We start from the raw sequence: 14,314 nt of genomic DNA on the forward strand, positions 1-14,314 counted from the left end.
ATAAGTCTAGAATGACTCTGAGTTTGTCGGAGTCTTTCTTGGGAACGCAAAATAGTCTCCCTTGGAACCTGGTTGACTTTACCTTCCTGATCACCTTCTTGTTCAAAAGTTCTAGGACATATTCTTCCAGGAGGGGGGTTGACTGTTGGAAGAATTGCTGGAAGGCTGGGGGTGGTTGAGTCCAGCTCCAGCCTAGTCCCTTCTTGACGATGCTGTGACCCCAGGGATCGAAGGTCCAACGATCCTGGAATTGGCGGAGTCTTCCTCCCACCGGAAGCACATCATTGCTTCTGGTGTCCCGAGGGTTTGCCACCTCGGCCGCTAGCTCCCCTTCCTCCTCTGCCTCTGGAGGGACGGCGAGAAGAATCTCTGCCGGAGCCTCTGCTTGAACCCCTACCTCTGGGACGAAAGGTAGTTGAGTGTTGCTCATACGCAGGGGTGAAGACCGGCGACTGCGACACCGCCGGTTGGGGGACCAACTGAAAGGTCTGTTGGGGCTGCGTAGCCACTTGGGGAGTAGCGGGACCCGGAAACTGCCGTCTCTGTTGACGTTGCTGGGGTTTCGGCTTCGAAGTCTTCCTCTTAGGCCGAGGGCCATCATCCTGAGAGGACTTCCTCTTTTGTGACATGCCCCACTTATGGAGAAGGTTCCTATTCTCCGTGGTAGCTTTGTCTACAATCTCTTTCACCAAGGAAGATGGAAAGAGATACTTGCCCCAGATATTGGAGGAAATCAGCCCCCGGGGTTCGTGTTTCACTGTCGCGTTAGCAAACACGAATTCATGATAGGCTCTGCGACCCCTAGTGAAGGTATATAGGTCCTTGGTTACAGTCGCCAAGTGCGATTTGGCTAGGACCATATAAAAGTCCGGGACTCTAGTATCCCCGGCCATAAGTTCAAGCTGTACCTGGTGGGACAGCGACGCGGCAAGTCTCTCCTTCGTATCCTGGTTCCTACGAAGGAGGTGATCGTTTAGCCTTGGGAGGTCCTCATTAAATTGACGACTGGCTACGCCAGGCTCTAGTTTCCCTACCGTGAAGGTTGACTGGATTTCTTTCCAGTGCCTATCATCGGGGGGAAGAGTAATGGTGAAGGGTCTGCACTCCTCCAGTGCAGGGCAAGGTTTCCCTGCCTCCACTGCCTTTAAGACCGCTGTGAAGGCCTTTTCGATGAAGGGGAAGGTCGCAGCATTTGGCGCAACGAAGGTTGGATGCTTCTTACTAAGCGCTGGCATCTTGGAGTTGGTGAAACCCCTACTCTTCACCGCCTGGGCTAACATAGCTTGGGCCTTCGCGAGATCGAACACGATAACTTCCTTCGGTTCGGTCTCCTCCTTTGAGGACGTAACAGTCCGGATAAGCCTCGAAATTTGGGAAGAACTTCACTTCTTCCAGCAAGATAGAGCCAACCCTTTCACTAATGTAAATCTTGCCAGTTGTAATTGGCATATGCTCGGCGTATCTCCATGGGTTAGCTTCCGAGCAGGTGGGGAGGTCCTTAACCGAAATCCTTTTCGGTTGCTTGAAGCTGACGAGAGTCGTCCGGAATTGCTCCTGAGTTTCTCGTAGCTTCTTTTCCATGAGGGCTTCAAGCATCTTGAAGACCTCTCAAGTGGCCGATGGAAGATGGTCCGGGGTGGCAGAAGTCGAAGGAACAGGTTCCTCGGACGGTGCAGGAGTTGCTGGGGGAGCAGGAGCGACCTCGGTCTCCGAATCAGGGTATTCCACCTGATCTTCCTCATAGTCGAGTTCCTCGCCCATGAGGTTCTTCTCCGTCGCTTCCGACACTTCTGACATACGTTCCACGTTGTCGGAATCAAGATGGCACTCACGCATGGACTGAGCCATAACAACGTCAGGTTCCACCACGATCTGGACGGTGGGGATCTGAGCACGGGGGACCACTGAGTCTTTTGATGCTTTTGGGAAAAGCAAGGCCCTCAAGTCTTCGTTGGGAAGATACGGTCCGGTGGCGTTCTTCTGGAAGCCACGCACCCATTTGCGTAGCTTCTCCCTAGCGTTGTCCCTTGCCTCCGCAGACGGAGGATCGTCAAACGCCTCGACCAGAAGACTCTTGCAGACTTTACAGTTCTGCGGGTCCCAATACTTCAAGTCGCCTTTCTTGGGGGCGCAGGGGGCGTGGGTCCGGCACGCCTTGTGCCCATAGAAGTCCGGGCGCTTCACCCTGCAGAAGTTGCTCTCACACTTCATATACTCCTCCTGTAAAAGAAGGAGATCATGAGTACATGGAAGGCATTAGAATGACTTACATTACTCTAAAATTAAGATATCTTAATCTAAATTTAAAATTAATTTAATTATAAAGCCTTTTAATGCTTCAGATTAATGAGCAGGAAAGGAAGTAGATAGACACATACTTGTGAATCCCGCCCAGTCGGTTACCGTAACCTTATCTGTAGACAATTTCTTTTGTGTCCGAAGGTCACAATGAGGGAAATCCATATGGATGAGCCAAGCTAGGCTTCTAACAGAGATTGCCCGCAGAGTGTAGTAGGGTCTGAGACCACTCAGATCCCTGGGGGAGAAGGGGTATAAGATAAACCCCCTATTAAATGTAGGTTCCAGCAATCGACTGCACTAAGACACACAGAGTATGCTGGAATATTGTAATGTGCAAACAAATACCATAGCCACAATCTTGGATGGTAAGACACTACCTATATACAAGTGGCCAAGCCATCTGGCTGCAGTATATTGACTGTCGGCATGTTGCCGGCAGTCATGGAAGGAGTGCATGTCCCTTAACGTCTCATGAGGGTGCCGGCAGACCGACGGAACACTGGAGGCCGGTCCTGCAGGGTGGAAGGTATCAAGACAGACACACTGAGTATCTAAAAGGATAATACCATCGTGGCGACCGCCGGCACAGCGGCGGGTCGTCGGCAGGGGGCGGAAGCTCCGGCAGCCGAAGGCTGACGGCATGGTGAGCCTTGGATCAATTCATAAGATATATATGTATATTGTCGTATACCTAGATTGCCGGCAATCAATGCCGGCATGTGGGTGGCCAACTCCGGAAGTCGGCTGGCTGTTACTAGGTAAAACGAAGAGTGTGACATTGGCGGTAAGCCAACGGAAGGCGGCAGCCTCCGGCACACGGAAGGCTGACGTCTTAGAGGGGGAAGGTATCTTATGAAAGAATGTCACCTGAGGTAGTGACGGTTATTGCCGGCAGTAGAGACGGCAAATGAATCTCAAGATGATCCTTGAAAAAAAACAGAGAACGAGGAATCGACGTATTCCTTTGTTTTATTGACTACACTAAAGCCTTTGATACAGTTGCACATGACATCTTATGGAACGACATGTACTCTATGGGTTTTCCACCTCATGTCATCTCACTTCTGAAAGCACTGTACAATCAACAGAAAGCAGCAGTGCGAACATCTTATGGCCTAACAGATTGGTTTAACATCGGCCAAGGTGTCAGACAAGGATGCATTGTTTCTCCCCACCTCTTTAACATCTACTCGGAAACCATAATGAGAAATGCGCTTGAAGACTACGAAGGAGGCATAACTGTTGGAGGACAAAAGATCACTAATCTCAGATATGCCAACGATGTGGTTTTAATCGCTGGAAGTATGGAGGACCTCCAAACATTAGTATCAAAAGTAAAAGCTGAGAGTGAAAAAGTGGAACTGTACCTAAATGCTAAGAAAACAAAGGTCATGAAGTGTCAAAAAGCCCCGTCTGATCAAGAAATCCTACTAGACGGAGTTGCCCTAGATAATGTCACTGAATTTACTTACCTCGGAGAAACTTTCACCAATAATGGAGACGACTCCCAAGAGATCAAAAGAAGAATTGGTATTGCAAAGAATGCAACCATCGCACTAAGCAATGTGTGGAAAGACAGACATATCACTCTAAACACAAAGAAGCGGCTTCTCAAATCACTTGTTTTCCCCATCGCATCATACGGCTCAGAATGTTGGGTTTTAAAAGCTACAGATCGGAAAAGATTAGAAAGTTTTGAACTATGGTGTTCCAGAAGAGTCCTTAGGATAAGCTGGATTGAGAAAAAGACTAACGTGGAAGTTCTACAAAAGATCAATATCGAAAAAAGATTACTTGACATTTTGGATGAAAGAAAAGTAACTTTTATTGGACACCAGGTTCGGAAACACAATACTATGGAAAGAACGCTACTAATTGGATCAGTCTATGGTACAAGAACGAGAGGAAGGCCTAAAACTAGATTAAGTGACAATATCAAGGAGATGTGCGGGCTAACGATGGTGGAGTTGGAAAGGAAGGCTCAAGACCGGAATGAATGGAGAAGTTTTGTGCAGAGGGCCACGGCCGTTCGACATCAAACACCCCGTAATTGATGATGAGAGACGGCAAGGGACCGGCACCAGGATAGAAGGAGAGAAAGGTAAGGAGGGATGGAAGGGGTAAGATCCTATACCCCTCCGGCATCCCTCCGGAGAGAGTGCACTCATGATAGGAGTGGATACTCCTAACATCCGGCGGCAGGGAGCCGGCAGTTGGCCGGGTGCCTGGGGTAACCCAAGGGAGGGTTAGAGGGCACTCAAAGAGGGGGGAATCCCCCGCCGGCAGGAACCACCCCCATAGAACGCTATGAAGGGTATGTGTACCAGAGCGGCCAGCTCAGCAGGAGAACAACTAGCCCTACCACTCCACCCAAGGGAGGAGTTGTAGGACTAAGGACAGATGTGTGTAGGCAAGCCTACACCAAAGGGATAGGTGGGGAGGGAGAAGAATAGGTCTGTTGCATCCTCGTCCCTTTAGTACTTAGGTCCCAAGAAGACAGGTTGGTAATTCACGTACTTTATTCTGGTATATCAAATACAAGTAAGCAGACCCATGCTTCTGCTGGCGTCACAGTTCATGGATGGCGGGGGAGACAACAACAACAACTAAAAGGTTCAACATAGTAGAATGAGAGAGTAGTGTTTCTCAATACATTACACTCCTCCCCCCTTAGGTTAACACACAAAAAAATTAAATTTGTTCAATGAGTCTCCTAGGTTTTTACTTACTCTGGTAGATTTTCTTACAATAGCACCAGTATCACAATTACTGTTCTCTGATCCTACTACTTCTACGTTGGGATTACAAATCCTACTTGAGTTCTGAATAGGGTTATTTGTTTCTTCTAATCCTTGTACATTATTGGGAGAAGAAACTACAGGAACAGAAGGAATCATTGTATCTTTTAATAGTGATGATTCATCAGTTACTCTAGTATTATAAATTTTTCTCTCAAATAACTGTGATAGGTGACGCTTCCAAGTCAAAATACCATTAACATCTACAGAAACTAAATAATTCCTTTCACTCAGAACTTTGATAATCTTAGCTTCTACCCATTCTGGTCCTTTACCAAAATTCCTGGCATATACTGCATCACCAACTCTGAATTTAGACTCATGAACGTAAAACTCATCTCCTTGTTTAGGCATTATAACATCTAGTGGACCCTTAAATTTCCTTCCAAATAATAATTCAGCTGGGGAGCAGCCAGTAGAAGACTGTACTGTACGTCTATAGGTATACAAAAATTTTGTCATTCTGGTTTTTACAGGCAATTTACAATCAAACTTTTTGAAATTAGTTTTGAATATTCGGACAGCCCGTTCTGCAAGCCCATTTGTACTTGGATTATATGGTGCTCCTGAACAATGTCTAACACCATTTTTCTGAAAGAAATTCTGAGTCTCCCTAGACATAAAACAAGTTGCGTTATCAGATACAATTGTGTCAGGAATACCATAATTAGCAAAACACGACCTTAAACATTGTATGGTATCCTATGAAGTTATATTCTTACAAGCATAGACATCAATAAATTTAGAAAAGGAATCAATAATAATCAAATATTGCATGTTGTCAATGGGCCCACAATAATCTACATGCAAGGGGGACCAAGGTCTATCTACTGACGGCCAAGATAAAGGTGAAATGGCCTTATGTTTGAGATTTGTTATACATAATGCATAGTTAGAAGTTATTTGTTCCAAATCCTGGTCCATATTAGGCCAATATACAAAAGACCTTGCTTCGGCTTTCATGGCAACAATACCCTTGTGGCCCTCATGAAGCATTTCCATAACACGCTTTCTCAACATTTCAGGAACCAAAATACGATTCCTATACAGTAATACATTATCATGCAAAGAAAGATCATTTCTCAATTTATAGAATGGTAACATACAATTTTCTATCACATTTTCCTTGGGGAACCCCCTCCTTACATAATCTCTTACTCTGCATAAAACAGTGTCTCTTTCTATACATTCTTTTACCATTGTAACATCAAAAGAATTCTTATCCAAAATATTAATCAAATTTACATATTCTCCTGGTACATGAAAATCAGTATCCTCTCTACCTAATGGTAGCCTACTAAGAGCATCTGCCACTGTATTATGCACTCCCTTAATATGCTCAATTTTAAAATCAAAACCTGATAGGAATAAAGCCCACCTTTGAATACGAGCATTAGATAATTGTGGAATACTCTTACTAGGGTTAAATAGATGAGTCAAGGGTTTATGGTCCGTCCTAATAACGAACTTCCTACCCAAAAGGAAATCAGAAAACTTCTTGACTCCAAAAATAATGGATATAGCCTCTCTATCAATTTGAGAATAATTACACTCAGCATTAGCTAATTTTCTACTTTTGAACGAAATGGTAGAAATTTTACCCTTATATTCTTGTTTAAGAACAGCTCCCACTCCTACAGGGCTAGCATCAACTTCTAAAATCATGGTAGCATTGGGGTTAAAATTATCCAAAATATCAGCTCTACCCAAGGCTTCCTTAATACTCTGAAAAGCATCTTCATGAACTGCTGACCAATGAAACTCAACATTCTTTTGTGTCAAATTATATAAAGGACATAAAATAGAACTGAACTGAGGTACAAACCTATTGTAGTAAGTGCATAACCCCAAAAATGATTTCAAAGACTGGACAGACTGAGGGGTTGGAGCTTCCAAAATTGCCTCTATTTTCTTTGGGTCAGGTTTAATTCCCTCACAACTTAAAATGTATCCTAAATAAGGTACTTCCCTAGAACCGATAATACATTTATCTTTATTCAATTTAACATTTCTCAGTTGCAAAATTGATAAAACCTTACATAAACTCCTGTCATGTTCCTCTTTGGTAGCTCCGACAATCAATATGTCATCTAAAAATACATGTATAATATATGGATGCTTAGGTAGGAAGTTCTATTAACCATAATAATTACCTGGAACATAGATGATCAAGTGTTAGTAATTATTTCTCAGCTGATCCCATCTTCGTCGATGTGTGCTTGATGGATAATAATACGTTGGTATTATTAAAATACGTTTAATGTATAAAAGACTACATTATGAACTTCACTTTGTGACAGCTTACTCCCAAGTGCATATGGAGCGTCTTACACAAATCTCATAAACCAAAACATTGCTAAACAAAAGAGCATCGCTCTGAAAAGACTTAAATCCTACTCCAGTACAAATCATAAAGAATCACATCTTATCTGAGGTAATCAACAAATGTTTGAATCCTAATACCAAAACAAATCATTACTCTTATGATCAAAGCATAACATGTCTTATTCATGCATTATGATGCAATGTTGTGCAATACCTGCAACACTTGAAATAATATAGTACATTGTTACAATAATACATAACAGTCTCCTCCCCCTTAACTTGACATTATAAAAATATTCATAAATCTAATCTCTCAGGGGGTTTTCCTCTGTTAATCCTATTAGGAAGCACTTTAACCTCATCTTGTACTGGTACATGAATTGGTTCTGAATTTACATTGGATGTTGGACCATCTTGGTTAATACTTGACTCATTTGATCTAACTACTTCTTTAAGTTTCTCATCTCTAACATTCACATGCTCTACTGTCTTTCTGTTTAACGGCTGTAATTGATCAACATGACGTTTTACAACATTATCACCAACACGAACATCATAATGTAAATTTCCTATCTCTCTTACAATCTCTCCTGGTACCCACTTCTCTGGAGTGTTGTACGATCTTACCATGACATCAGACAAAGGTAAAAAATGTCTTACATTAGGAAGCTTTGCTACTTGTTTATACCCTTTATCTTCTAAATCACTTTGCAAACTTGGATACAACAAATCTAACTTACACCTTATCCTCCTTCCCATCAACAAATTTGAGGGTGCCATGCCTGTTGTGCTGTGCGGCGTTGTTCTATAAGACAATAAAAATTTTGACACATACAAAAATATATTACTTGAATTGGCTTTTCTACACTTCATATTGTGTTTAAACGTTTGAACAAATCTTTCAGCCTCTCCATTAGTGGATGGATGATATGTAGCTGAAAATGTATGCTTTATACCATTGACATTACAAAATTCTTTAAACTCTTGTGAGGTAAATTGTGGACCATTATCTGTAACAATTCTTTCTGGAATACCATGCGTTGAAAAAATTTGCATTAACTCTTATTGTGGCGTAAGACGTTGTTGTCTTCATTGGGATAATTTCTGGCCACTTACTGTAAGCATCTACTACTATCAAAAACAAATAATTCAAAAAAGGACCTGCAAAATCTATATGCACTCTTTGCCATGGATACCTGGGTAACTCCCACGGGTGCATTCTAGCAAATTGAGGATTGTTTTGTTGCATAACACAATTCATACAATTCTTTATATAACATTCCACATCTTTATCTACACCTGGCCACCATACAAAAGTTCTCGCAATTGACTTTGATCTTACAATACCTTGGTGATCAGCATGTATTTCAGACAAAACCTTATTTCTCAGTGAATTAGGAATAACTACCCTGGAACCTCTCATCACTATTCCTTGTGTCACACTCAGTTCATACCATATATCCTTATACGGTTTACAATTTTCCTCCTTTCCACATAAGTCCCTACCTGTCATTAAACTCTCCAAAACCTTACTAAGTACTGGGTCTTGCTTGGTACTGTGTGCTACATCTTTCGCAGTTATTGGTACATTACATACTGAAATTAATAAAACACTGTCATCATACTCTTCTGGAGCTTTGTCTACGGGTAATCTGGATAAAGCATCTGCATTACCCATATTTGATGTTGGACGGTATTCTATATCATAGTGGTACGCTGCTAACGTAACTGCCCAACGTTGTAGTCTTGCAGCTACCAACGTAGGTAAACTTGCTTTTGGACCCAATATTGCTAATAAAGGTTTATGATCTGTGACAAGTGTGAACTTTTTCCTACCATAAAGATACATATGGAATTTTTTAACTCCATAAACTAATGCTAAACCTTCCTTTTCTATTTGAGAGTAATTCCTTTCTGCCTTGTTCAATACTCTAGAAGTGAATGCAATTGGTTTTTCTGTTCCATCTGGCATTACATGAGATAATACTGCACCTAAACCTATGTTTGATGCATCACAAACTAATTTAACTGGCAAATCCATTTGATAATGTACTAAGAATGTAGGTGATGTTATTTCCTGCTTGATTCTTTCAAAAGATTCCTGACACTCTCTTGTCCATTTCCATTCTACACCCTTATTCAACAGATTATACAATGGATGTGCAATTGTAGACAAATTCTGAATGAAATTCCCATAAAATGTTACTAAACCTAGAAATGATTGTAATTCCTTAACATTTTCTGGCACTTTTGTTGATTGTACAGCTTTAATCTTCTCTTTAGTTTTGTGAATACCCTTGCCATTTATTACAAAACCTAAGTATTCCACTGAATCAACTTCTAAAATACATTTGTTCTTATTTACTCTAATATTATGTTCCTTCAACTTCTTCAGAACTGTTCGCAATCTTTCTTTATGTTCTCTTGTGTCTTTACCCGCAATTAAAATATCATCTATAAAAATGAATACTCCTTGCATTCCTGAAAAAATCTTATCCATAGTTTGTTGCCATATAGCTGGATTACTTGCAACTCCATAAGGTAATCTCTTTGGCCTAAACAAACCTAAGGATGTATTTACTGTACATAATTCTTGTGAAGTTTCATCCATGGGAAGCTGTTGAAATGCTTGTCTTAAATCTAATTTAGAAAAAACACTGCATCCTGACATAGTTGCAAACATGTCTTTCGGATTTGGTAAGGGATGTTGAGCTACTTGCAGTTGTGGATTTAACGTTACTTTGTAATCTCCACATAACTTAACCTGTCCACTTTCCTTCACAATAGGAACTAATGGTGTAGCCCAATCTGAATATGTAACCTTTTCCCAAGAACCTTCACTTTCTAATCTCTTGATTTCTGTTTCAACTGCACTTTTCAATGCATACGGTACTGGTCTCGGAGCAAAAAATCTAGGAGAACTGTCAGGTTTCAAAACTAAAATTGCCTTTGCGTTCTTTACTGTACCTATTTTATCTTCAAATACGTCTTGAAACTCTGATATGATATTATCCATAGATAATTCATTTTTGTTTTCATCTTGTCTACCTGAAACCTTCAAAATACTAGGCCAATCTAACTTCAAATACTGTAGCCAATCTAAACCTAGCAAAGTTTGTCCATTACCTTTTACTACTGTTAATGGCATTCTCTCTAATTTCTGTTCTTTGTACTGTACTTCTACGTTCGAAGCACCTATTACCTGAATATCAAAACCATTATAACTTTTCAAAACTCTATTTGTACCTTCTAATAACAAATTAGGAATGCTTTTAGCCATTTTCTCAGACATAATTGATACATCGGCTGCTGTGTCAACTTGCATCAAAATTGGTTTACCATTTATGATTACTTCTACCATGATATGTTTCTTTGCACCTTTGTTGACTGAATTTATGTGAAACGCAAAATCAGTTTCTGAACTAACCTGATTATCATGAACATTTTCCTCATTATTCTCTTGACCCATAGTATCAACTGTAGCATTTATTTTCTTTGCGTACTGTTTAGGAAATCTACAAGCAGTTGCAAAATTACCCAGCTTTCTGCAATTCTGGCATGTCTGTCCAGTAGCAGGGCATTTCTTTGCTTCGTATGCAAGATGATCAGTTTTACCACACCTAAAACACTTGGGTTTTTCCTGTTGTTTCTGTGTATAACCCTGATTCTGATATTTATGAACATTAGTGTTAGGCACTTTTCTATGACTAGGCTTTGACATATTCCTTCTCTGATTCTCATTGGTTTTCCACTTAGAACCTACTGTATTAATTTTAGAATTTTCCATTCTATTGCTTGTAGAACTACCTATTATGTGACTTTGCCTATTTGATGTTTCTAAAGCTCTGCCTGTTATCAATACCTTTTCTAATGTTAAATCTTTATCTTGCAATAATTTCTTTCTTAGCTCTTCTGATGTGCAATGTGCAATTACTTGATCTATGATAACATTCTCTAACTCTAGAAATTCACATGAAACGGCTAGATTTTTTAGTCTAGTCACAAAGGCATCTAAACTTTCATTTTCTTTCTGATAAGCCTGCGCTGAAAACTGGTATCTTTCAAAAAATTTATTCACTTGAGGAGCAAAATATGTGGTAAGAGCCTTAATTGCAGCTTCACTTGTGTCATCTGTAGGCTGCAAAGTCTTAAACACTTCCCGAACTTCCCTACCTGCTGTATGAAGTAATAATGCCTTCTTTTGTGCATCCTTCATGTTCCCTAATGCTTCTAAATAAATCTTAAATTCCTCACACCACTGTTGCCATCGTGTTGCAACAGAATTAGGCTCAGCAGTGACGCTGAAAGCTTGAGGTGGTTCAATATTAAAAGGCATTTTGTTTGCTTACCTTAATAACTGTGGTAGGTTAAGCTACTGTACTGCAGTCACAAGTATACTTCCTACCTACCCAATTTTAAATTTCACCCTTTTGTGTATTTGATGAAATTCCTATTCTGCTGCTGGTAAAATCTTCATTGGGCGATTTTACTCTTGTTTTCCGATGTACAAAACCTTCTCTTGTGCTGGCCGTCTTTGTGCATAGGCTCCAATGCTTCTCCCTGCTTGCTTTTCCCTGCTTGTCCGTCGTCCTCAAACGTCGCCAAATATAATATATGGATGCTTAGGTAGGAAGTTCTATTAACCATAATAATTACCTGGAACATAGATGATCAAGTGTTAGTAATTATTTCTCAGCTGATCCCATCCTCGTCGCCAAATATAATATATGGATGCTTAGGTAGGAAGTTCTATTAACCATAATAATTACCTGGAACATAGATGATCAAGTGTTAGTAATTATTTCTCAGCTGATCCCATCTTCGTCGATGTGTGCTTGATGGATAATAATACGTTGGTATTATTAAAATACGTTTAATGTATAAAAGACTACATTATGAACTTCACTTTGTGACAGCTTACTCCCAAGTGCATATGGAGCGTCTTACACAAATCTCATAAACCAAAACATTGCTAAACAAAAGAGCATCGCTCTGAAAGGACTTAAATCCTACTCCAGTACAAATCATAAAGAATCACATCTTATCTGAGGTAATCAACAAATGTTTGAATCCTAATACCAAAACAAATCATTACTCTTATGATCAAAGCATAACATGTCTTATTCATGCAATATGATGCAATGTTGTGCAATACCTGCAACACTTGAAATAATATAGTACATTGTTACAATAATACATAACAACATGAACACCCTCAATATTTGCCAATAATTCAGAAATAAACCTCTGAAATATACCTGGTGCTGACGACAACCCAAAAGGCAATCGGTGGAACTTATATAATCCCAAATGAGTATTCATAATTAAATATTGTTGAGAATTTTCACTCACAGATACCTGTAAATATGCATTTTTCAAATCCAATTTTGAAATATACTGACAAGAACCTACATTTGCCAAAATATCATCCAATCTCGGTAATGGAAAGGTATTAACACTTGTTTGGGTATTGAGATACTTAAAATCTACACAAATCCTTATTTCACCATTAGGTTTCATTACAGGAACAATAGGACTGGCCCAATCTCCTGCATGCTCGACCTTGCTCACTATATTTTTACTTTCCAGTTCTTTCAAACTATTCTCAATTTTACGTTTATAATGATAAGGCACAGATCTGGCTTTAAAATACTTGGGCACAGCATTTTCTTTTAACATTAATTGACATTCATAATTTGTAATGGATGATCCTTCCCCCACCTGATACTCATTGAACATTTTTACACGATCAAGCTTAAGCCTAGAAGCACTACTTTGGGTAATAAGAGGACCTTTAAATTTATCATCACTCACATTATCAACTTGTACCCACTGGTATTTCAATTTCTTCATCAAAGACCTGCCTGCTAAATTTAAATCATTATCTACAACAAAAAACTTTTGTCCCTTGACCATTTGGCCTTTAAAAGAAACATCACAATTTATTTCACCATACACCTGCATTTCCGCTTTATCATAATTAGCTAAGCGCTTCCTTGTTGGTAATGGTGTTAAAATGGATTTTGAGCGAAGCGAAAAATCTATTTTTGGGTGAGATAGCCATGACGTCCTGATGGAAGGTTCCTTTTGGTAGCTTCCTTGGGTATATTAACTACAAGGATATTCCCAGAGAATTAAACCACAGGTTATCACAGAATTCTTACTTCTGGTGCGAGCATCCTAAAGGTTTCCCTTTAAGACATCGTATATCAACAGGGGACACATGTATTAACACGCCACATAGCTATCTGCACCCCATATAGAGTTAACACTTCGATATGGAAAGGTGGAGAATAACTGGGGAGCCATTCCACAGTTACACTCGTCCGTGGCTACTTTTGGTACTCGAAACGTAAACAAACGGGCGCCATTGCTAAATGACGTCATGTCCGTCCTCATCCTGATGCCAGCTCCTTGCTAATCTCCATGATACAGCAGGACAGGGCGGGGCCTGAAAGGCTGGACTAGAATAGCAGGGAGGGTCCATCAGGACGTCATGGCTATCTCACCAAAAAATAGATTTTTCGCTTCGCTCAAAATCCGTTTTTTGGGCTCAAGCCATGACGTCCTGATGGAAGAGTACCAGAGAATCAATGTAACGTGGAAAATTTCCCCTTATTAGAGTAAGTGCCAAGGGCTGTGAATAGAGGTATGTAATGTGACCTCGGTAGAGGTTCCGTGGGGATCAAGCTTCCTGCCCCCCCTGGCAGAGAAGTCCCAACGGGTTATACCAAAATTCAAAGTGGTCATCGAAGGACTACTCACCCTGCGGAGAGTTCGTGAAGGACTTGGAGACAAGACAGAATGGTCAATATTCGTGTAGGAACATTCTCAACAGTAGATGAGTGATGGTTAGTCACTATATTCCATGGTTAGAGAACAATCTGGTC

Source organism: Palaemon carinicauda, chromosome 13, assembly GCF_036898095.1.
Source record: "Palaemon carinicauda isolate YSFRI2023 chromosome 13, ASM3689809v2, whole genome shotgun sequence".
Classification (NCBI taxonomy): domain Eukaryota; kingdom Metazoa; phylum Arthropoda; class Malacostraca; order Decapoda; family Palaemonidae; genus Palaemon; species Palaemon carinicauda.